This window comes from Pteropus medius, unplaced genomic scaffold (assembly GCF_902729225.1).
Source record: "Pteropus medius unplaced genomic scaffold, Ma_sr-lr_union100, whole genome shotgun sequence".
Classification (NCBI taxonomy): domain Eukaryota; kingdom Metazoa; phylum Chordata; class Mammalia; order Chiroptera; family Pteropodidae; genus Pteropus; species Pteropus medius.
In genome coordinates this window covers 14,974,687-15,001,688 of record NW_024351073.1, presented here as the reverse complement: position 1 = coordinate 15,001,688, position 27,002 = coordinate 14,974,687, and the positions used below count along the sequence as shown (strand labels likewise).

Sequence of the window (27,002 nt, the reverse complement as noted above, 5' to 3'; positions counted from 1 at the left end):
CAATCAGAAGCTCCACCCCAAAAGCCAGACGGTGAAACAGAGAAAATCAGTAGTTGGCTTTATTTGTGTAGCTGATGTCTGTTAAATTAAACAATATATCTTCTGTTTCTAGCTATTTCTTCTTTCTGGTTTTCAGTCTGTTAGCTCACTTTGACAATTTTTCACAGAGTTGGTCCTGATCTGTAACTCTTCCATAGAAGATTCCTTCAGTTTGGAAGGGATCTGGAAAGGTTATTTGATCCAGCCTTCTATGTAATGGTTCCACCTAGCCTCAAGTGCTTAGACACTAAGGGTCAGCTCTGGGGGAAAAAGGAAAAGAAAAGAATAGATTTTGCTATTAGTCCAACCTAGGCTCTGTGTATAAGCTTTAGCAATTTAACAGTTGTAACTGTAGGCAAATAGTAATTTGCAGTTCCAATATCTTCATCTGTACAGTGGGACATTAGTTACCCTTTGCAGTTCTTACAGGGGTTTAAAGACAAAAATGATGATTCTCTCTTTATTAGCTCTTAAGATTTTTATGATAAGGTAAAATCTCATTCTGTTAGCTTTAATTTTTTATTTCTCATTCGGGGAAATATAGAATGGAAAAATACATAAATAAATTTCTCTTCAGTTCATTGAAGAGAGCTTCTAGGTGTGCCTTAAGTCAAACTCCGCCAAAATTTCTTAAGTTAAAATTTCCATATTATGGAAATTTCATATTGTGGATATTAATTATTTATAAGATTATTTTGGGCGATTAATGGATACGGAATTAAGTATAACTTTGATTATTTATTAGGTTAAATTTTGTTTATGACCTAATACTGGTTTTCAAATGATTTAGAATAATGTTTTCTTTGCAAAAGAACTTAATAGACTTCATATATGTAAGTATGAAAACAATCGATATAAAGCCTTGTGATAAATTTCAGAAGCATTGCTTAGACAGTGTTTTCTGACCACTATCCTAGTCTGTTACCAAAAAACAATTTTCTTTTTGTAATCAATGGAGGTTTTGTTCTGAATGCAAAAAACATCTATGTAATAATCTACCATGATGTAAAAGATTTAAAAATGATTAGGAATCATATCAGGGATCTATCTCCCCTCCCCTTCCCACAAAGGGACTGAAGCAGAACAAAAATAGACCCAAAATATTACCAGTAACTTATTATTTTCTTTCTGGTTTCAGCAACTAGAAAGAAAAAAAATAGTAATGACTTCCAGAAATGTGGAAAAAAAAATCATAGCACTGTGTCAGCCAAGGAAGAAAAGGTTCAAGTCAAGGACATGGCCCTTTTTAACACATATATTTTCTTGTATTTTAACATATTTTTTCTTGAATTTACCATTGCAGGAAAATATTCTTTCTGTACCTATCCCACACATCCATCAAATGTCAGAGCTCCCTTTCTGAACTGAAAGTCTGACAGCTGTCTTCCAAACAATAGAGCAAGGTCCTAAGAATTTTTTTATATATATATATGTAATTTTGTAATCAACAGAGGATAACATATAGTTGTCATAACTGATTCAATATTTTATTCTTTGATATGGCATTTCATTTTACCACCAGGCCCTAAAAGAAAGAGCTCTGGGTTTCCTCAGAATTCTATATCCGTCATTGACTGCAGGTCTTACATCTTATTTCTTCACAGTCCTACTCCATCTTCAAATAAAGTTAGACACCTGGAAACCTATGCTAATTCCCTCAGGTCCATAAAATCTAATTTTTCTCCTTATATTTTACAAGTGGTGTTTTTGCCTTTTCCTTTTTTGGGGGGTGTGGAAGGATTGGTTTTCACTGTTACAATTTGTTTTCTTTAAAATTATGTTTAATATATTTTTGTTTTTTCTGTGCAGTTCATTAACTACTAGGGGGTGGAATATTCTGTGCTACTTGATCCTAGAATTGTGTTCTATTATTTTAAAATGAGTTTTCAGAGCAAATTTGGCAGTGATATGACTAAATTGTTTCTGAAAACTTGTATTGATTTAAAACATAACAAAGTATTTAAAACTTTGAATCAATGACAGTCAATAAAAAAAATAAAAGCTAGACTAAAATAGAAAACCCGTATTTATTTTCTAAATGTAGCTATCTACTCCAAATATGCATTATTCTCTTGAGCGTGCTTCATGTATTTTCATCCTGTGACAGCTTGTCAGAAATGTAATTTATTCACATATTGTACCCCTAATTGATAGGCTCTCATTTGGCCATCAAGTTTAACCCAATATAGTACTTATTCTGTCAGACATCAACTTGTCAATCCATATTTTGTGAAACAAGTTGATATTAAGAGGAAGAGTTACTAGTTTAATTTAGATAAATTTATTAAAATTTACATTTCAGAATATCTCCAAATTATATTTTCACTAAATATAATATAATTTTTAGCTTTCCTGTTTTTGCTATGATTAGGAGAAAAAAATGAGTAAAACAAGGATGTGTCAAATATATAAACGATTATGTGTTGCTATGTTTCTATTTATAGATGGCAAATATTCATCTACCAAATAAAATTTCATAAAAATATTATCCAATTGAAAGTATGATGTTTTGCTTTTATTTTATTCACTAGTGTCTAGTATTTGATCACAGTTTGACTTCATTAATGAGTAGATATAAAGAAATTACAAGATGATATTTATGTTTGTTCATTTTTAGTTCTGAATTTCCAAATATTAACATTTTATGCAAGGTATTAGTGTAAATCAGAAACATCTCAAATAAAGTCAGGTTTTGTGTTCTTTTCCTCAGAATTCTTCTGATCATATTATTGATATCAGCCAATATATAGACTCTTCTCAACATGTTATCTCAGGTTGGAGGAATAATCAGTGCCATTTTGGAAATATATAGTTTTATTAGTCAGCTTATTTAATTAAATAATGTAAACGTAAGCTAGATTAAGTGTCAGCATAATTTATTTATTGCATAATTAATTCAAAATCTCAAATATTATATAAGCAAAAGAGGCATTCTACATAAGGATATTTCAATAGTATAAATCCATTAGCAAAAGATGTTTTTGCTGAATACATATATATAGTAATCATAGTAGAATTTTAATATTTGATCGGAAACTAGCCTCTGGTGAGTGATGCTTCTATTTGAGTATTTACACGGGATGGAAAACTTTCCCCATTACTGATTGATGATAATATTTTGTTTATTTTTCCCCCACTTTGTCATGTTTTGGGTTTTTCAAGACACTGTGGGACAAGAGGTGAAAATGCGTAGAAGTAGGTAGAGTCTACAGATTTTCTTTTTAGGAATTATGTAGATATATTTTAAGTATAAATAGGTACCAGTAAATAAAGACCTCTAGGAAATGGGGTCTGAGAATCCTTTGCAAAGGATTGGACCTTTGCCTGAGATCACTGGACCGAGGCCTGAGATCATTCCAAGCACTAGACCACTAGCAATAACCACTACCAATTAATTCTGTAGAGTTCAGAGCCAAGTATAGCTATGCATTACCGACTCCTGTGAGGATAAGAAATAACACATATATATTGATTATCACAAAGTATAGTTACAAAAAATTTATTACTATTATAGTTTATGTTTATAGAGATTTCCACAATTCAGACCTGAGAGATGGGCTACCAAGTATTTAATATGTAAGGTACAAACAAAAATATAATGACAATGTAATTGAATGCATGAACTCAATTTTTCCTAATATACACATCTGGGTCTGGGAAAAATGACAAGCTGATTCTTAAGATCTTATGGGAACACAAATAAACTAAAATAATGTGGAAAAATATTCATAATAAAGAGGAGCAGGAGTAGAAGAAGAAATTCATGAGGATACTACCCGAGTATGAAATGTTTATGAAATAGGGATAAAATGGGTCAAATACGTGGTGACAAAAAGAAATCTAACTATGGGCAGTGAACAAACGATGCAACACATATATGACTTACTGTTGAATTGTACGCTTGAAACCTATTGGGTTTTGTTGATCAATGTCACCTCAATAATTTTTAATAAAAAAAAGTCATGATATGTAGGATACTGGAAAGAAGTAAGAAAAATCAACATCTGAGATAATAGAATATAAGATTTACACTTTTTTTTTTTTTACAGTCTTTGGACAGTTATCACTCTTCTATTTAATTATGTCTTTTTATTGGCATGCCTTATCATAAAATCCTTAAATAACAGCTTCATATTTAACCTGTTTTATGTGACATATATGTCTATCAGTATTGTGCTGCATGAATAAACATATACACATTTATATATATAATGGATAAAAATTTTTCTAATAATGTATTCCTTTCATAAATTTGGATCATTAATAGTGATGCAAGAAAAGTAACAAGTACCCTATAAGTAAGCATAAATGCTTTCCCTTATGAATTTGTATGAATATATCATATAATTTATTGATTTTTTTATTTCATGCTAGCCATTCACTATATGCATATATTATATTCCAGAAAATATGCCCACTTTTACAATGTACATTTAGAAAATATGAAGTTGCTATTTAATACTTATAAATCATTTAGAAATTAACACATACTGCAAATACATATATGCTTATCAAAACTGATTTATAATTGCAAGACAATTAATACTAAAACATTTCAGGGGGAAAAATATGTTTCAACCACTGCTTCATAGCATACATAATACTTCTCAGTTTGGATTATTCTGGCTGCTTATGTGTCCCTTGATGTACTCGGTATAGTCTGTGCCTTTAAGTCGAACATGGAAACAAATGGTGCATTTGTATGTCCCTAGTGTAATAGTTCAAGGCAATTTTTCTTTCAGAAAAGGATTTGCAAAATTTCCCAATACTATAACGTTATGAAAGATATAAGACAAATGTAGCTGTGATGTGAGATGTCCTGGACAGGAATTAAGATCAAAGTCACCTCCAAAGAAGGTTCGAGCTGTGAGGAGAGCTGACTAAGTTTTTTTTTTTTTGAGAGTTTGCTGTATTTTTATCTATATAATGATCTTGGTGTAGCCATAAATCTATCATTATTATCATTTGACTTATCCTAAAAATGAAATACTGTTCCTTATAATATGAAATGTCAGTGTCACATTTGAATGTCTAAATGAAGCAGAAAAAGAGTCGTATGGCACAACTTTTATAAAAATTGAAATTCTAGGGTAAAAGTTTTATTATTTTTCATGTTTTATCTACTTTATTTCTTGTAAGTTATCTGTGTATGTATGGAAACCTGCAATGTATTGTACTGATATGTCACATGTAGAGATCGTATAGCAAGTAGATAAAAAGATATAGATAAATTAACTGACTCTACTTATCCTAAATGAATAACATTAAAAGATCCTTGATATTGACAGTATTAAGCATTCATATCTGATATTGAATTTATAATCTTTATTTCATAAATGTCTATATTTTTACAAATAAAATTCATGTTACTGGCTATACTAGATTATCTTTTAGCTAGGTTTCTTCGTGGACGTTTTATATTCACTGGCTGTGTCTTTTAAAAAAGCTATTATACTGTCATAACATTTTTTCATAGTAGTGCATCTGTACAGACAGAGTATGAAAGTGAACTACAATGAAATGATTTGTGTATTCAAAATGCCTTTAAGGAGAAATAACTATGAGAATTTGACATTTTTTTATGCAAATGCATTTACACTATGGTGTTAATCCATTGAGATGATAAATAATTATTTGTCCTAGGCAATTTAGTGAGCATTTTTATTTCTATAAATTCAGTTGTACACTGTAACTATGAATGTGGAAAATTAAATCTGTGTGTGTATGTGTGTGCATATGTGTGCATAGTCTTTCCCTATGCCTTTTAAAAGGACTATTACTGTAGTAATAAGAAAAATAATATCATATAATGAGCAACACAAGAAAAATATGCCCTAATTTTATAGTGTTGTGGATAAAAAATAACAAGATATATATTGTGGTCGAGAATATTATTCTGTTGATGGCTGCACATCTATTATCAAATGTTGACATTCAGCTGAGCCATAATTAGGTCCAGTTCAGAGGTTCTCTTCTTCCTTACTCATCTTCACAGAATTCGCATTGTCAGCCCAACACCATTGGCTGGCTCAGGATAACATAGTAGTACTTTCAGTGAGAAATAAGTTATCCATCTTTGGAGTAATTGATTAATAACAATTAGAATAGAAAAACAGTCACCGCAAGGAAATTTGATAAAAATATTTTAAATATTTTTTTATTTTTATTTTTTAGGTGAGGCGGCCCTTGGTTGACTTCACAGATTGCAAGGACCTTGTCAGCTTACTATCTCTTATTTTTTTATTTTCTTTTTTATGCCTACAGTACCTGGTCTTCCTAGGTGGTCTCCCATCCAAGTACTAACCAGGCCCAACCCTGCTTAGCTTCCGGGATCAGATGGGATTGGGCTTGTTCACGGTAGCAAGGCCGTAGACTAAAAATTATTTTAAATTTTATAAAACCATTTTCCTTTTTCCACTATCAGGACGAAAAAGGTAATTATTTTTATTTTATTGTTGAAATTGAATTTCTTTGAAATTAAAAGTATAACAGTTTTGATGAAAAGCACAATGTGTTTGGCCACAGGTATAAAACAGTGAGGGAGGGGCTCCACTTTGTGTTTTAACAAGCTTTCCAGAGGAGCAGGATTCCCAGTAAAGATAAAAAACCACCTGTTTATTACATCTTAGGTTAGATTGTCTACAAAGGAGCCATCATATTGCTCCATCAACTCAGAGCTTGTTAGAAGTACAAATTCTCAAGTCTCTTCCCAGACCACTGAGTCAGAGTCTCTGGGAACCTGTGTTTAAGAATCTCTCAGTTATTTATAGCCTCTACAAGTATACCCTGGGATAAGGATCCAGGTGCAAGTAATTTTTTTTTAAGGAAGTTCGCCTGGAGAAATCAATAAGGGAGCATGGAAAACAATGAGGAAGAGGAAGACATAGGTAAGAGGGCAGTTTCCGATGAGGTCTCAGTCTTAGTTTGGTCCTGGGAAGACCTCAAAGAGTAGGAATTATACTTTATTGTTAGGCCCTCTAGGCATTCTTACAAGGTGTTGCTCTCCACCCCTAACCAGGCACTCTCTACTCTCTCTGAATTCTTGGTGAATCAGCTCCAGTAGCCCAGGAGCAGCTCTCCAATGAAAGATGCAGGATGAAGCTACTGGAAGTAAAGCACCCAAAACTTGAGGTATGAATGTGCAAAACTGAGGAAAGAAATCCGAAGGGACTTTGGTGGAAGAAAAGATGTTCTTACTTGGAAATATGGAGCTTTCTTTCAAATCCTCAGCATGTCTTATTGTTTGCTTTTTAGCATTGAGTAAATTATATATGGATCTAAGCCTGAGCTCTAGTTTTATACCTGTAAAATTGGGTTGAGAGTGTATAGACATTTTAAAAAGCAAGATAATGCATAGACAAGTATATACTAATATAGACTCATGCATCATACGTATGCATGAAATATTGGTACTGAAAGAGTTAAAATAATTGTATTCCCTTTGTAGGTCTTTAAATGATTGGAATGTATTAATTCAGTATAATTTAAGATCAGCACTGTGAAGTAAGCTGGAAATACTTTTTCAAATATCAAAGAGCCTAGGTTAACCCATTTTTAATTGAAAACAATCCGTAATGATCCATGATGTGAACCTCCACATATTTATTTATATCAATAATATATTTAAATTATTGTTCTATGGTCAATTAGTAATCTTTCAAATGTGTTTAAAATGTAGTCATGAGGGATATACATTCCACTCAAAATTTGCATTTTTGAGGAAATCACTATAAATAACAGCTCAACATTACAGAACTGTTTTTCCTTCATAGAATATTTTCGTTTTTATCCACATGAGAGAACATGGTGAGATATGAACAGTAAAGTCAATGTTTCATGAAAACAAATGCATTTTAGTTTCATCAAAGATAATTCTACTCTTTTGAGTATGCAAGAAAAATAGCATGTCTTGAAATTATGATTATGTAGCTACAATTGTATAGCTTTCATAGAAATATTAGATGTTTTTTCTCTTAGTCATAGATTATAAAATACATCATGTTTTTAAATTTGCTGGAAATCATTTTATGATATAGAAAATGATATGTCAGTTTTGAAGTTTGATGGCTTCAAATACATTCTATTATTCTAGAAATCTTTAAAAACAAAGAAATGAAAAATCTCAAAGAAAATATCAATTTTTGCTCTTTTGCAAAATGAAAATCTTAACAAAGCATATTTAATAAAAGTTAATTTCTAACTTGACTCAAAATAACAGTAAAAAAATAACCCATAGGCTATATGCAAGTATGCAATGTAATAATCAATGCCATTTATATCAAATGTCCATATAAGATTTGATACCCTACTGCTAATAATAGTAATAAGTTAAATGAAGCAAGATTATTTTTTTTATCATTTACTTTGTCTAAAATATTTTATACATTGAATCATTTTTAAGTGTAATTGGCCAATACCACTGCACAACTACATTTTTAAAATAGTAGCCAACAGTGGTTTTTAAATCAAATATTTACACATGTATATAGGCATCTGTGGTGCCATTTTCTACTTTGTGCTTCTAAGGCTCCATTACAAACACCAGTTAGGATTCATGTACATATTTATGTGGCCACTTTTGAATATTGTTCTCCCTTGATACTCTAATAAGCAGCATAATTGAGAGTAATACTTTGAAAACTAAGGATGAAGTGGTGCATGCTGAATTTGTCTCATAAATTATTTAACATTTTTATCATAGTGCATAAAGTCAGCGCACCTAAAACAAATGAATAGGACCTAAAACTATCCTTTTAGATGCATAGAGCTATGTACACATACATATATATTATTATCCTTTAGTACACACATATATTCTGTTATTTGTCAGTATCAATGTTAATATATTTTAAGTTCAAATCTTGAAAGTCAGGATAACAGATTTTATACCAAAGGAGTCTAGTATGAGATAAATGGCTCATATTAGATCTTATTTTCTTCTATGGCATGATTTTTTCCACATTAAATTTTATTTTAATGTACAGTATTACAGATTTTTTATGTAAAGTATTACAGATTTCGAATCTTTCATTTCTCTCATATCTATTGCAGCTACTACAATATGTCCTCTCTCACCTGGATGACTGCAGTGGGCTCTAAGATATTCTCTTCTGGAACTGATTTTCTATATTCTTTCTCTATAAATACATACATATAGTAGAATAAACCTCCTAAAAGTAAGTTGAGTGTATTGATTTAATTTTAATATCATAATCTAAAATCTCAAATATTCTCTTTACATTGCCTGGAAATACTATTGACTCTCAGTAGGATGTTTAAGAAATTCTTCTAGATAGCAATTCCATATTTTTCTTCAAAATTTTATCTTTTAACTTCTACACCTCTGAAAATTAATGTGTGTGTGTGTGTGTGTGTGTGTAAGAAAGAGAGGAGAGAGGAGAGGAGAGAGAGAGAGGGAGGAGAGGGACGAAAGGGAGAGAGAGAGAGAGAGAGAGAGAGAGAGAAGAAAAGGAAAAGGAAAGGAAAAAGGAAAAGAAAAGAAAAAGAAAAAGAGCATGAAGGGAAGGAAGGAAGGGAGAAAGGGAGGGAGGAAGAGAGGAAGGAAGAAACGAGACTCCATTAAACCCGTGTTGTGTCTTCATCTCTAAATCTGTACTTGTGTCCTGGATGTGCATCTACTCTTACCTTTTAAAGACCGTTTAGCTTTTTATATAATTCACTTAGTGTCCTGAATTTTGAATTAACCCCTTCAACATACAATTACACACAGATCCTTAAAATTCCATGTATCTCTTCATCCCTATAAAGTAAAATCCAAAGTAGGGCAAAGATGAATGGACAAAAATAAAAAATATTTTAAAGTAGAGATTCCTGTGATCTTTGTTTCATTTTTTAAGAAAATAATATTCAAGGTCAAAAATAATATTCAAGGTGTGGGAAAACTTTCTTATTTCACTCTTAGAGATTCATAATGTATAATATTCAATAATATGAGAATTCAAGGTCCTGTTCTTAGCTCCTCTGGGATCAATTTACTTCAAAGTAAATTTCAAATATGGCTCACAGTATTTTAAAACATCTATCAAGATATAAATTGAATTTTTCAAATGTCTCATAAGGTGCTGAGTATGGTATGGTGAATTTACAATGCTCTTGGTTTTTATTATCTTGGGGTAGTTATTTTTATTGACTTACAAAATTATGGGTAGAGAATGAATTATTCAAGCACCAGGTACATACTTAAGTTTCCTTCACAGCACCCCCACCCCATAATAAACATAAAATATCCTGTAGAATGGCAAAAGTTTTTTTAACTACAATGCGAAAACAGAACCTCTAGTGTACAGTTTAATGGATCAAGCAGCCATATTTCCAGGGCGTTTTCTTATTTGTGAATTCAGCTTGGAATCAAAGGATCTATGCCCCTTGAAATTACCATCTCTTTAATGACATTTACTTTATCTAAAATAATTCCCTAGTTTTTTCTCTGGTTTAAATTTCTATAAGGGGATATAATATTAAAAATCAAATAAATCATCATGGGTCAACTTTATGGGTTGCTAAGAAATTTCATATTGAACTATTACTATTATAATGTAAATAAGACTTTGCTATTGCTATAGCCTTTATTTCCTTGCCACTATATCTCTTTATTCTAATTATCTATTTTTCTCATTCAAGATTATATTAACATGGGTTTATAGTAATCAGTTGGGCATTTGTGCCTGAATATATTCTACTCCTTATTTTGATTTATGAATAGGAATAAATTAACAGGTTGTTTTGATAGTCTGTGATTATATTTCATTGTAAATTGATATCAATCAAGTATTAGATTCCATGGTCATGGTCATGTAAGTGTGGGAAAACTTTCTTATTTCACTCTTAGAGATTCATAATGTATTTAATATATTAAAACAGTAAGACACTTTATCTTAAATATATACATATACATATGTATATATTTAAAACTTGTTTAATCCAGTGTTTTCTTAATTTATTTGCAATGGAAAATATATTACTTAGTCCTCTAAAGTTTTCCAGACACAACTTGGAAAATGTTGCAATATCACAACTAATAAAAACCTATATAAATTCAAGAAAATAATCATTAAATTAATATATACATGAACATGTAGATATTTTAATTCTGTTAGGAGTAAATGGATATATTAAATAATACATTGAATGAATACACATGTACACATATTAGCACATTAGAACCTCATGAAAACATATATATACCTGATAGAATAGGAGAGACAAAAATAAAACCAATATAAAATCTATTCTTTCATTAATTTAACAAACAAATCCTACATTGTAGGGACAGGAGACATGTATCTTATCAAGACATTTTGGTCTCAGTCCTCATGAAATTTATAATCTATATGGAAAAATGCCATATAAATAACTGCAGCACAGAATATCACAAACACACTTGACTATTGAATCTAACTTTTTCTATGACTTCAGAAATCACATCTTTATATAAAGACACCACTTTAGTTGAGACTGGAAGAGATAGAAATTAACTAATATATTAACTATATGTGGAAATTGTATATGTGAAGATTCTATTGTGCAAAAAAGAGTGGAGGGAGTGAATCTGAGGAACTGAAAGAAGCCTATCGTGGCCAGAATATATGCATTAAACAGAGAATTCTTCAGTTCACAATTAAGCTGGAGAGGCAGACGGCAATGAGAATATTCAGGGTTTTGATGGTCAATTTAATATAATTTTGGAATTTAAGGCAAACTGGGAAGACAATCTAATGGTTTTAAACTAAGGATCTGAGATTTTTTACTTAAAAACGTTTTCTTTAGTTTAAAATTGAATTCGAAAAGGGCAAAAATGAATGTGGTGAATCTGGTTAAATCACTTCTGCAATAGACTAAAGAAGATAACAAGGAATTGATTTCACGGTGTCAGTGTTTTGTTTCTACATTCAAATAACAATATATATATATAATATTACATATATAAACACTTTTATTTTGATATATAAATATATAGAGATAAAACATAATAGGAATATATATATATATACATCAAACATATATAAATATATGTTTAAACATATTTACATATATTCTAATTTTTCTGGATTGAGTAACTAATCTATACTATTTACCATGAAGAGAAACATTAGATAAGAATCAGGTTTTGGTAAACTATTTGAATATTTCATATCAGTTTCCAGTTTTACTATAGTCAGTAGGTGTCAAATAAATTCCAGCTGTGCAGGAATACACAGCAACATACATAATCTTGTAATTGTTCTTAATTCTATTCTTTATCTAATACCTTACAGCAGAAATACCACTTCAATCTTCAGAAATATCAGCATCCTAACACTTATCAGCTTCTCCACTGCTAACACCTTGTCTAAGGCACTTCATCTATTAATTTATTTTAATAGCATTCTAACTGTTCTACCTTGACTTCTTCAATCCTAAAAATCAACCAGAAATTTATCTTGCGAAAATGTAAGTCAAATCTTGTCATTCCTCTGCTCAAACCGTTTGGTAACTTCCTATCTTACTGTAAAAACTAAACCATTTATAATGATGTATGAGGCTCTACTAATTAAGAGCTCCCATTAATCTTTGAAATTTAACCTTACATTTTATTTTGTATCTCCCTTGTTCATCCCTCCTCCTCATATCCTTTTCTCAGGCACATTGACCTCTCAGCAATTTCTCAATCACAGGTCTGCCTCGGGGCCTTTGCACTTATTTTTTATGACTGGATCAGTCTTCCCCCAGGGAGTTCCAAGGCTAGATGCTTCACTTTTTACAAAGTAGTGCCTTCTTTGGACACTCCATCTAAAATTTTAAGCCTTTCCAAACATCTTCATTCTTTCCCCCAGTTAGTGCTATGTTTCTAAAAAGTATTCATTAATAAACATATTAATAATTTTAATCTGCCCCATCCTTCATAATAGTTCCTTAACTACAAAGAAGGCAGAATTTCATTTGTTTTTTGTTTCATTCATTGCCATTTCTCCTATACACTTAGTAGCCATTCAACATATATTTTTTGGATGGATGGATGGATGGATGGATGGATGGATGGATGGATGGATGGATAAATATGTTAACGTTGAACTGTCTGCTCTATAAAAACAAATCTGAAAAGTTTGCTGTAGATATGGAAGATTGGAGGCCATAAGACAGTCTTTTCTGGAGGTATATTTTTGGCTACTCTCAGCATATTAATATTAGTAAAAAATGTAGTAGAAAATAGATTTCTAGAAATAGTATTTGGGATTAGAGGAGAGGATCAAAGATATGGTCTTGTGTAACTACAACATTTAATGATATGGAAACAGTAGCAAATGGGACTCAAAACCAAAGTTTAGGAAGTAAAACCAAATCCAAGTTTGATATTATGGAAACCAAGGATAAATAGTACCAACCAACAAACTGGCCCAACCAACCAAACAAGTAAAACAAAGTGCCATCAGCAGTTCAATAACTTTTAAATGAAGATTTGAGAGTTTTTGCTAAATTAATCAGTTAGAAGTCACAGGTGAATTAGTAAATACAAGGTAAAATTAAATAGAAACAATGGCATAGTAGAGAAGGAAGTCAGATTAAAAGGAAATATAAATGAGAGATAAACTAAGACATGGATAGTGCAAGTACAAAATATTCAGGAGCATATAGACAATGAAAAGGAGAGAATCGAGATGAGAATCAAGGGGAAACATTTATTTATTTATTTAAATTAGTTATTTTTTAAATTTTTTTAAGATAAGGTAACTTAAGTTTGTTTGTGTATCAATATGAATATAATTGACCCAGTACACAGAGAGAGAGAGATTGAAGACACAGAAGAAAAGGCAATTCTTGGGCAATGTCCTTGATAGAGTGTCATCAGATTTAGAATGCAGGTGTAAGTGCTGGGGAGGAAGAACATAAGTGTGAATGTAGGTCGATTTGTTGATGTGACAGAATCTGAGGAAATTTCCATTTGAACTTCTGTTTTCTCTAGGAGTAAGGAGTTCATCTCATCTACTTAGTTAATGGAATTAGGGAAACTGAAGCATGACAGAGTTTTGACGAGACTCTATCTAGTAGATTTGAAAATATTCTCGCATTTCATGGAGAAGTAAGTTGGCGGGAGAAACGGAGTGAGCCCATTGATCAAAAATGGTCCAAGCAAGGTCGCCCACCATGAAGAATAATGATTTTAATCTGTCTCCTTGATTTGCTTTTTTCTACTGCTCTTAGCAGTTTTGGTGCAAGTATATGCATCTATCACTTTGAAGGATGCACTCTTATGTGCTATATTACTGTATCTGGAGTGTTTCTGGTTCACTTAAAATATGCTGATAAAATTTGTTCTGTGAAATAAAATTTCAAACATATTTAGAAATCTATATAAAGTAAGTTATTTACAGAATTATCTCATACTTTTAAATATTGTCTAGGGAAAAGCAATTTCTGTTTCCTGAATGAGCATGCATATACATGGTGGGTGGAGGCCAGTTTAAAAGTTTGTGGGTTTGAAATTAACTTCACAGGCCAGTTTTCTTTACTTATGTTGCAAAAAAGAAATCAGCCACCTTCAAACTGGCAAAATTCTGTCTGAGCAATGCCAGAAAGCAATCGAAGAAATAACTATAATTCAAATGTTTCTGAAAGTTTAAGATTTATAAGTGCATTTCCGCATTCATATCCACGATAGAAATAGTCAGTACTGAAAGAGAGCTTTCCTTAAATCTTTAAAATGTATCAAATAGCTTTGATTAATCTTCACTTATACTACTTTGGTAAAAATGGATTTGGGGTCAAAGAACTTCAGAATTTTCTTGAGTGTAACAGTAAGCTCTGATAGACCTACAAAGTCAATTCTTTACTAAAGCTACCACAAAAGTGGTGTTGACAAATAAAATAGAGAATCCACAATTAAATTAGCATTTAAGGTAAACAGTGGAACTGAAATTTTTTGTATAAGTAGGCCTCATACAATATTGGACCATATTTATACTAAAAATATACATGCATTGTTTATCTGTAATGCAAATTTAACTGAGAGTCCTGTATTTTATTTTGCTAAATTTGTGAACCCTATACAATTTATTCACTATGCAGCAAAAACTGTCAATGCCCCACCCACACACCTTCAAAATACTCTACATCACAAAAGCTTTTTAACTTCAGACACTTAAGACTCTCTGCCACGGCTTTCATATGTGATCTTATTGCAGGGTTAGTGCAGGGTAATCCAGAGATGTGTGTGTGTGTGTGTGTGTGTGTGTGTGTACATGTATGTTGCAAGCAGAAAAAGCAGCTACCAAAGTAACACTCTTGAATGCATTTGTGACTTTCCATGGTGCCAGGTTTATTAAGTGGAACTTTCTCAGATAAACCAATCAGGTACCCACACAGGTTAACATGGAACACACAGAGAGGGGAAGCACAGAGTCTTATGCAACAGAGCGATGGGATGGAAGTCCTCAGCATCTCCAAAGCGAGCTCTGTTGACTGGTGATGCAGAAAGCTGCATGTCGGTCCCAAGCCAGTGGCTAAGATGGGCCAGAAGGTCAGAGTCCTAGGTTCTTAGCTCACCGTCCGTGATGCCCCCGGGTCAGGCTTGGGCATCGTCTGTCTGAGGTGTTCAGCTTAAATGGACTTCATAGGGTGGGATCCTCATGCTTATTGGCTCCTGCAGATGGGAGCTGATGTTTCTGTGGTTTGGGGTGTTCTAGTTACACTCCAAGGGTGTTCTCCTTATATGCAGGTTGACATGACTATCATCTGTGTTGTAAAGTCCAAAAAGTGAGAGATAGAAGGAGGGAGAGAGAGAGGATGTTGGTGATGGCTCTGGAGTGCTCTCTCCAGCAATGATAGGCAGGAAGTTGGCAAGTCTGTCACCCAACGTGTTGTTCCTGTTGTCCCCAGTGGCCAGGGCACCCACTATTGGGTTTTCTTTCCTTCTGTTACTCATCTATCTCTTTCTCCCCTTCCAAATGTCATTCTCTGAAATTTCAAGAACACATAACCTCCCTCAAAGGTTTGTACTCAAATACTCATTTTAGGATTTTTTGGGGAGGAAAACCTAAACCAAATTTTATCATTTTAAAGAGTCTTTATTATGGTTATTTTTGAATGTCTTTACTGAGCAGTATTCTAGAATAATGTCTCCCATCATACCTGAGAGCTAGTACCTGGGAAACTTGTTAAAGATTAAGGCTCCTGTGCTGCGTTTCAGATTTTCTCACTTAAAAATTGTAGTTGGGACCAAGAAATTCATAGACATAATCAAGTCTACTCTTCGATTAACTCTTAAGTGGTTAACCTTAGCACCTGGATTTATAGCCATTGCTCTAAGACCAATTGTCATTAAGATGAAAAAGTCTCCATTTACATTTGCATTAATTAGCTTGTGCAGAAAGCAGCCTAATACAGGAGGAAAACACTTGTCTCAAGAACAGGATTTTAGTTTTACCATGCCAGTCACTGTGTAATCTTGTATAAATGTATAAACTCTTTAGAGCTATGTTTATCTGTAAAATCTACAGCATAGTTTGCTGTGCAATCTTCATAAATTACTATATTAGCTACATTATCTTTATTCTCAATATTCTCCTTTTGCATTATAACCATAGTTGGGTAGATTCAAGTGAAAGAGAAATGAAAGTAATTAATAATAATTCTCCTTTCAGAATGGAGTCTTTATGCTGTGAAGGTAATTCATGTTAATTAGAGATCAAATTTTCAGATAAATTACTATCTCTTTGATTGTATTTTCTGTTCTGAATTATTTCTCAATCCTGCTATGGTTTTCCATTTTTTTTTTTTAACATTGATCTTAACTCCTATATGCATGTGTGTTTGTGTGTGTGTGTGTGTGTATGTGTGTGTGTGTAGTGTGTACTGATTACATTATTTAATTCCAAAAGTTATGGCTTATGTCATGTAAATAAAATCATCAATTACAACAAGACCTACTGACACTTTGTATTATTATTTTTTGACACTTCTATTTGAAGCTAATCCTTTACTATGACATATTCATTCTTCTTATTATTGATTTACACTCATGGATATCAAAATATATATTTTTTTACTTTCTGTTTATCTACTTTTCTGATTCTTTTTCATATAAGGTAAAATCAAAGAAAATGAATATATTATCATATGTCTCTTACATTTAACAAATTCCAACAAGTATGTCAGGAAATGTCATATGCTTCTTCTGCTTGGAAATTATCATTATCAAGGGAGCTCTGTTATGTGGTGCTTATCAGAGAAGTAGGTAAATCAGATTACAAGTAAAAGATTTTAAAATATTGAAAATACTTGCATTTTAGGATCTTACCATTAATTTAAATATGACAAAGTGCAGGTCTTGATAATGTTTCAAGACCAGTAAAACAAACAGGTATAAATTCCTTTCTATTTTTAAAAAAAATATTTGGTATCTTTCAAAATTAGAAATTTTAAAAGGAATATAGGAATATTTAACATATATCTGGTATTGAAATTAAAAAGAAATACAGAATTAAATAATTTAAAAGCAGTTTTCTCTATTTTTTCAATGGGTTTCTGCAAGGATTTATATTCTTAAACAGTATATTGTGTTTTGCAAAAAAGAAAATTTGTGACCTAAGAGAATATGAAATGACATGGTTAGAAAACATGATTTTTAGTAACTCTGAACTTATTTCTTTATTTCTCAATTGATTTTGTACATCGCTTTGAAGTATCATGTAACTATAATAATTTTAATTATCATTTTTCAGCAGTATAAATTTTAATTCTCATAGTGAAAAAAATGAGAGCGAATTTCTAAGGACAAACATAAGCTTATGAGTCTCTCAGATTGTCTCTAATATTTTACATAAATAAGTAAGAAGAGTAATTTCAGTTTTACCAACGTTTCAGTGACTCTCTGACCTTTGGCACATCACGTAGAGCCAGAATTTTGATTCATACATTCTTGTGCCATTTGCCGACTCATAATACTATATCTATGCAGCCAAATAGAGTAGTCCACATTTCATTTGTTGAGAATAATGAACTATTCTATTACACAGATGGAAAAACAAAGTTCTAGAGGGGCTGAGTTGCTTCTTCAACGTTATAACGAATATCAATTTACAGAATTAAGGTAAAGACTAGAGCTGTACATTTTCTTTCTATAATTATCCTTGTGCTGTCGGTACAATGAAAAGGTTTTAAGATTTTAAGATTTTCTTAGGTCCTTTGGAGATAAAGTCTGTTTAACTAAGTATTATTGTAAATTCATGTTTGTGCCCAGTAATTAAATTCACTGGGAACTTTAGGAAACATATGTCACAGCATTATTTCCCAAGAAGGTGCTTGACAGAGTGGAATGGTTCCAGAATCAGAAGAACTTGGATTCAGTTTTCAACTCCTTTCGCATTAGTTAAATAAACTCTATAATTTAGTAATGTCGTACCTACACCACAAAGTGGTTATACATATCAACACAAGTCATATGATTGGAAAGTCACTAGACATTTTGAATTATCTAATTACAGTTTTATACTAATTTTTAAAATTTTTTTCTTGTATTTCTTGTATTTCTTTGTTTGGTCTAATTAGATGTAGAGAAGATAACAACTAAAGGTGTATTCCAGTGCTTAGAGAAATGATCCCTGTCCTGTTAATATCTGAAGAGGTTCAGCTACTGGGTCTAGATAGAGCAAATAGAAACCTCACAACTCCATAAGAAAAAATAATTGTGCACTTTTCAATATGTTGTATTTAACCTAAAAATTTACCCATTGCCTATAACCTAAGAAGGGCTCAGTAGATATTTCTTATTGTTATGGTATTAATCAGAGGAAGGAAGAGAGAAGATAATAAGAGAAATTTGATGGAACATATATGCACATTAGGCTCCTCAACTCTGAAAACAGTCTTGGTATGTTAAGTTAGCTTTCCCAAGTGTATCTGAGTAAAGGACACAATGAAGTCAAGAAGCAGAGGAAGAGATGTTTTTTCCTTTTCTTTCTTTTTTTTTTTTTAAATGCTGTCTCTGCAAATGTATGTTAGTGCCAAATGTGGATATTTTGAAGTACACAACAAGGAGTTTGGATGTTATTCCAAAATAAAGTTAGGAGAATGATGTGACTGAGCACATTCTTTGATGTAATGGACATGAGATAAGGACCTTGACTAAGGAAGTTTTAGAAGAGATGGAAAAGAAAGAACTGAACCATCTAACACAGACATGATAAAATGGATAAATTTTTAAAAATAAGGGAATAATGGTAAAAAACATAATTTTAATTTATTTTCTATAGTATTATTAATGATTAGGAGAACTGTAAACAACACAGGACTTTAAACAGTCAGGAAATATAAGAATGTTCCCTATCATAAGTTGATGCATGAGAGAATATTATAATGAATTTTTAAAAGTATATAAACATTTGCTTTTTTGTTTAGCCGGCAACAGTCTGACTTAACCTTGGGTTAAATTCACACTATCTCCATGGGCTTGAAAGAGTGATGGAAAGTAATACTTCCATTTTCACTTCAATTTCTCAAGAGGGCTTGATTTGCATCTTGCTACCTTAGTATTTGGTCTAATGAAGGGCTGAGGGAATGGACAGAGCTTTACAGCTAAATCATTTTAATGACTCTTGCTTTCTTGCTGCCTTAGGGAAAATATGATGAAGGGAGTCATACTCCAAGCTACTCCAACTACAGATATTCTCGAATTAGTAAAAGGCGATGGATTGTAATGAATCTATAATGATCTAGTAGAGAAGCAACAGAGTACCAGTTATATCTTAGCTATGGTTCTATTATTATCATAGTTGTTGTTGTTATTATTATTATTATTATAAATCTTGCTCTTTGTACATATCAAATCACATTCTTTGAGTTAACTAAATTCGTGAAAACACTTGACCTTACCAGGTTGACAAAGTGTATCAATTTATAACTAACCACATTCTAACTTCTAGTCACTTGTAATCCAGTTTACTATGACGTTCAAGAAATCTCCTAAGAAAAAATATTTTAATTGTTTTATGAAAAAATATTTTATTTGATGTATGCGTGTATATGTGTCCATGTGTTTGTAAAAATAAAAATAAATGAATAGCTATTATAAAACCTACAGACCTAGAAAACCAAAGGATTTTTTTTTCACAGTAATCAAAGGTATCTTTAGTGGATTGTAGTCAGCCTAGTTTTGCTAATTTTTATTTAAAATTACTATGGATTATTATAGGGAGACATAAAAGGTAACTAAATGAATAAAATAAAATATTATTTAATTTCTGCCTTTGGTACTAACACATTTATAAGCATATATAAAGTTATCTTTGGTTCAATATATTTAGAAGCAGTTTAGATGAACTATTTAGAGGAAATGCTTTGACAAAAGACTTCAGTGTGAAACTTTGCCCTTTTAGCTAGCTATTCCATATTTGTAAAATGTGAGATAAGAAATCGTACCACAAATGCTCTGAAGATTAAATCAGATGATCTATATACAGGATATGATATATAAAGTAAACCTTATATTTATTTGTCTAATTTTTATTTGTTTGTTTCATCCACTTTTTATGCTGAATTATTATACTATAAATTACAGACATTCAGACATTTCACCCCGAAATAATCCAATATTCATTTCTGAAAAACAAAAACTTTCCTATCCACCCATAGAATCATATCAAACCCCAACAGTAATTCTGTAATAAGTAATTCTGTATTATAAGCTATTATACACGTTTCATGTTCCAATTTCCTCAGTTCTTCTAGAAATATCTTTACAGCTGCTGTGTACAGATCAGTTTGCAATCCCAGTGTCCATTGTGTTTGGTGGTTGTGTCTTGGTTTTCACCAAGAACTCACTATAGTACAGGATTCGCCTCAGGAAAATGCTGACAATTTGCAAAAGTAAAACCATGTTCTTTTCAGAGGGCAAACTAATGCTGATTTTATAAATCAGTAAGAGAAAGTTATGTTGGGTAACTCAGCTTTTTAAATATGATCAAACCCTAAAGTAAGTTATATATTAGATTTGGAGTCTTTTTTTTTGTTGTTTATTTAAATTATTCTGGGTCACTTAAGGTAATTTGTGTTACATCTTTGAATGTCTGCTCTTTTAAATGTTCTCTTAAAATGCATTTACATTATTTTATATGAAATAGGCAGATACAGCTATCATTAGCTAAATGAGTCTAAGTTTCTTTCATTTTATGTGTATATAGCTACATATTCTTAGTGAGAAAAGTCATGTATTTTGCATGAGCTTGAGGAGCTGTTATGCATTCCTTACACATCCCGCCTTGTACTTAAAGATGAATAAATAGCCTTTATTCTCATGAACATTTTATAAGACAAACATCTATGAGTACATTATTTAGTTTAGTTCTCTTGCCCTGTTATACACAATATGAATTTTCTATTTCCTAATGCATTCCGTGCCACCCTTTCTGTCAAGGCACGTGTGGAAGTGCCTAAACTATTCAACAGTGAAAATCAACACAGTAATTTTTGTCAAAATATTATAATTAGAGGGATCTCCAAGACCTTATTATTTTACAGATGAGGAATCCAAGATGCAGAGATAAAGTGATGCATTTGCTCAGGACTGCACAGCCACAGTCATATTTATACCAGAACCCAAGGATCTTGCCTCAGGGCGTTTCCCACTCTACTGCCTTATACAGAACTGAATATGTTTATTTTTTTTTTACCTAAGAAAAAACATTTATTAATTCTGTTAGCTAGCAAAACAAAGAATGTGAGCATTGTTTGCCACTTTGTCCTGGAGAATGAACTAGTAAATATGATCATGTTAATGTTAATTGTCATCACCTGAACCATTTTCCAGAGCAGTTGTAAGCGTATAAAAGTTCTGAGTAGACCAAACACAGTACAATTTAAATTCCAGAGAGAATAACTGTTGTACTAAATTACAAAAATACTTCAAAGAAATTAAGTGGCATTATTTTAAGAGTACTTACAAAGAGCAAATTTTATAAATCAACTTCAACAGATTTTTTCAAGTGACTTATAAATTTTTAATCAAAGACAAAGTTCTTTGCTCTTAATCTATTCTCCCGACCATCTTACATAATATTTACTATTAATACTGTTTCATAAAAGAGTAAGATTCCTGGGGAAGCCATGTGGACCATGTAACTTGTCAGTGAAATTAAACATGAACTTTATCAGCTTGAAACTAGGAAATGGTATGAAACGAATTTATGATGAAAATGTACCATTAAAAAAATAATTATAAGCTACTGAAATTTAGGGGATGATGAAAGCCTTATCATGACTAGCCTGTGCTAATGGGATACTTGGTTAATATATTAGCTACTTATTTTCACTGTGACCTCATTCTGTTTCACTCTTCTTTAACCTCTCTCTCTCTCTATCTCTCTCTTTTTGTCTCCCCTGACTTCTTTCCCCCCTACACACACACACACACGCACAAACACACATATATACACACATATGATATAACACACCCAAAGAGTTAAATGTCTCTTGTTATAATCTATACACTCCATATCAGAATCAGAATGTTTTATAATAATATAAAATACTATATATATAATAAAATGAAACTAATGATATGAATACACAATTATTAAAATATAAAAAAACATTATATATAGATACATATACACACATATTTCTTTGGTTCTTTATGATAATATAGAATGATCAAATTTATTGGCAGATATAATAACTACTATAATTTTCATGTAATGACATCTGCAATATGAGGATAATATAATTCCTGTTGACGACAGAGTCACAGATACTGTTAATATTACTAAAGATTTTGCCTATCTTCTATTTGAAAGAAAAATACTGCTTCTCAGCGGTCAGTAAAATGAAGGAAATGCATGTTTTGCATCCACATTTGAAGGAACCTTGAGTGTTCTCTGTAGACACCCAAGCAGGTGTGTGGACTACAAGTAAAAAAAAAAAAAAAATGTGACAATGGAGATTAGACTACCAAGGAAAATGCAGTCTAGAGGCTTTGATCGTAACTAAGGTTGTTCCTTAAACAGTAAGTCAAAAGGACTGGTTTTGATTTATTTTTCTTTATAATTGTGGATAAAATAGAAAATGTCCCTTATATAAAACTAATTTTTAAAATAATGCTAAAAAGAATAAAGGCTGACTATCTTAAAACTCTCATAATAATTTCTTTGGAGGTTTTGAGACATTGCTAAATTAAGATGATAGAGGAGGTTTAATATTTAAAATATAAAAAAAAAATTAAAGAAAAGAGAAAGTGAACACAACATATTAATTTTAAAAAGTGGGCATATGTTCCTGAGACGGATTCAGTACTGAGCTCCTGTCTGTGTCACAGCAGCGTAGTATTCATCAGCTCGTGAATGCAGTAGCCCTGCCACAGACCTATCACTTCTAGTGTGTTAAGAATATTGAACTGAGTCTCTATTCAGCTTGGGGGCATTCAGGTGCATGTGTGTCACAGTAAGTGATGGGCAGGGAATAAATTCATGAGCCCTCTCTTTTATTATAGGTACTTAGCAAACTATTAAATTTAACTCATTTTTTCTTCATATATATGTGAACATACAAAACTTATGTTTCCTATACAGTGAAATAAATTGACTTTTGATGAACTCTTCTAAATAAAGAGGTCTACCCTAGTCTCCTGATCTCAAATATTATTGAGTATATTCATTTTATACGTCAAAAATTTCCAAATAGCAAGAGCAATAGGATATTTATTCTTAAATAAACTAAGCAAATGGTCCTCTGAGAAAATATATATGTATATGTACGCATACTATATACATATGTGTGTATGCATACTATATATATGTGTGTGTATGTATATAATGCTTATATGTTTATATGTATGCTATACATAATATATATAGTGTTTGTATATGTATGTATTAGACACATATATAGTGTGTGTACATTTATATATATAATGTTTGTGTGTGTGTGTTTGTATGTGTACGTATTAGATAAAAATCTAATTTTAACTGGTAACTGAGCTCTTAGAAAGAGATTTGAAGCTGGAGAGACATTAAGAAGGATGTTGAAGCTTTTCTGAATTTTTCCTGTATTTATGTTTTGTTTTGTATTTTCAGTGACACATTACAAAATATGATAGCGTCATTATAAATTACACTTTTTCTTATATCTCTGATAAAAATATATTCATTAAATCATAATACATTTTTCTTCAATTATCTTCTCCGCTCATCATGAGTGTAAATTGCATTCATAGGAAAGATCTAATAATGTCCTATGCCCTCAGTTGCATTTCGCATTACATGACAAGCAATCCTTTTGTAACTTCTGGTCATTTACATGTTTGCATGTTCCATTCTTAGCTCACATAAAACACTCAGTTCATGCTTTGCAAAGAATAAGGAAATGCAGCCTCTTCTCCGCCCATGAATATTTGTTTCAGAAACGTCAAATTTATGCCATTATCTCTGTTTCCAATGCGATGACCCTCCCCTCTAGTTTTCTGCTAGGGATCTATACAAATCGCTTTATTTTTAGTTTTATTTCTAATTTATATTGCAATCTTTTCAAAGACATTTAGAGGTAATTAATTCCACACATTCAGTATTAATAATGTAAATATTTAACTGTAAAAACAAAAACTTGAACATTTATAACCAACTTTGTATGTACTTAGGAAATGGCATCTATGTCATAAGTGCCTCCAGGCTAACAGCAGTGATAGATGGAGTAAATTCTAAGACATTTCCCCATTTCAAAAGTGTTCAAATGGGGGAACAATATTTATGCATTGATCAAATAAGGTGCATTGATTAAATAGAATAATGAGGATTTCCCCTATATTTCTCTTGAGAATGCCTTCCAATGAATTTAGTACAAGAATTCTATCTAGCCCCATAATTTAATTTGTCTTCATTGTTTGCAAGTTAACATAACCTGTGTTTACTAAAAATTCAAGTTCTGTGAAAATCAGATTTCCCAAAGAATCTGAGAGCCTACTTTTAAAGATAAACAAAACTTCCTTCTGAGATTATGAGTAGGGTTATTATTATTTTTAATGTTTCTTAATTGGACACAAAGTCTAATCAAAAGTATCCAAGAGGAAAAATAGTAGATGTTTTCAGTACATACCCATTATCCTTTTACAGTATTATATTTTGGAATAGGAATTTTTTTAGTCATAGAAAAATGTTAAAATGACAGACAGCATTCAAAAGATTGCTTGTCAAAAGCAATGACAGTTGCTATAGTTTATACTGATTTATTTAATTACTTAAAAGGAAGAAAGCTTGAGTAAATAATCTTGAAATCCAGCAGGAGTCTTAGTTTTTATAGTTGTCTTTTTAAAATCCTAGCAAGAAAATAAATCCATTTTAGAGTTTAAAATAGAGTATGTGTGGCTATAGTCTAATGAAGCAGTAATTCTCCAGCTCTGCTCCTGAGGAATTAGTAAGCTGTTTACATTCCCAAAATACTCTAGAATCAGGAGGTTTAGAGCTCAACAGGGGAAGAATGACTCCTTCCCTAGAGGAAAGGATTTCTACCAGAAGTGAGAATAGGGCTTTTAAGGCAAAAAATAGCAGCTGTCCTTTACATGTTAACAAATGCTGCAAAATGTGTTTAGTCAATTTTCTACACATGAACACTTTTTATTTTCTTATTTTTCTTCTTATACACAAACATCTTTGGGTACTTATGGATTTTTACTTGTTTATGGTTTTTTTTTTTGCATATTTTCAGAGGAAAATTGCTAAGTTAAAGAGAATTAATATTTGAAAGGTCTTTTTAAATGTATGTTCTCAAATTTCCTTTCACAAATGAAACATTTTCTCATCATTTTAGAAGTGTGTGTCCATGGGTTGCATTATTTTTATTTGTTATGGTTCAGTGTAGGTTGATTTAATAAGAGGTTTCAAAATGCCATTGCTGAAATAAGGTAGAGCTTATTTTTCTCTCATATAAAAGAAGTGGACAGTCCAGAGTTGATGGGGTATTGCTGCTGTTTTCAACATGTGGCCTCCCCCAAAAGCCAAGGCACTGTACTATTTCCTTCCATTTCCCAAGCATCAGGGAGAAAGACGGAGAAAGTACAAAAAAAACCCATAAAAATTGATTTATAAAATCATGGTCCATAGACTGAAAACATCACTCTGTTTGCTTTAATTGTGCAGATATTTGCTATATTGCTGCTCCTAACTGTAAGAGATGTAAAAAATTATTGAGTCCAGCTGGTGTGTATATGCTGAGCTAAATAAAACATATCTTTCTGGGGTAACTATTTTATAATTTGCCTTTTGTGGTTTCATTTATATATTCTTTCAATATTGAAGGTTTTTGTTAATGGTGTAGTTTAGTTGAAGAATATATATATATGTATGTATTTAGTCTTTGGGTATGTCTTAGAATTCATGCTTAGAAATTTCACATCTTCAGTATTCTAAAAATGTTCAATAACTTCCCTTTTAGAATTACTGTGCTTTGAATTTTTGCATTTAAATATGTGACTCATGGTCTTAGTTTTAAATAGGTAAAGAGGTAAGGATATATATGTTTTTTCTTTAAATGAACTATTCCATTTGACCTAAAAAAGAGCTCTCTCTCTCTCTCTTTTTCTCTTACTCTTTCTCTCTCTTTCTGTCTCTGTCTCTCTGTTTCTCTCTGTCTCTCTCTTTCTCTCAATATCTTTATATTTATTTACATCTAAATTCTACCTATCTACTATCTATATCGATATCTGTGTGTCCATTTGTCAGTCTATCTGTCTCTGTGTCTGTCTCCGTGTCTGTCTCTGTCTCTGTATGTCTCTGTCTCTGTCTGTCTCTCTGTCTCCCTCTCTATCTATCTATCTATCTATCTATCTATCATCTATTGTTTTTATATAAAAGGTTTTTTTCACCCAGTAGTTATTCTACATGAATTTTAGATTTAGATTATTAAATTTAAATTAACAAAAGTATAATAGAGATTCTGTTTGTTTTCTTAACTGTACATTAATATGGGGACATGGATGATTTCTTAAT

General features: G+C 31.5%; 1 pseudogene; it reads right to left on the bottom strand.

Moving 5' to 3' along the window:
• Nucleotides 1-6,294: 6,294 nt before the first annotated feature.
• Nucleotides 6,295-6,413, bottom strand: LOC120586378 (uncharacterized; annotated as a pseudogene).
• Nucleotides 6,414-27,002: the final 20,589 nt, after the last annotated feature.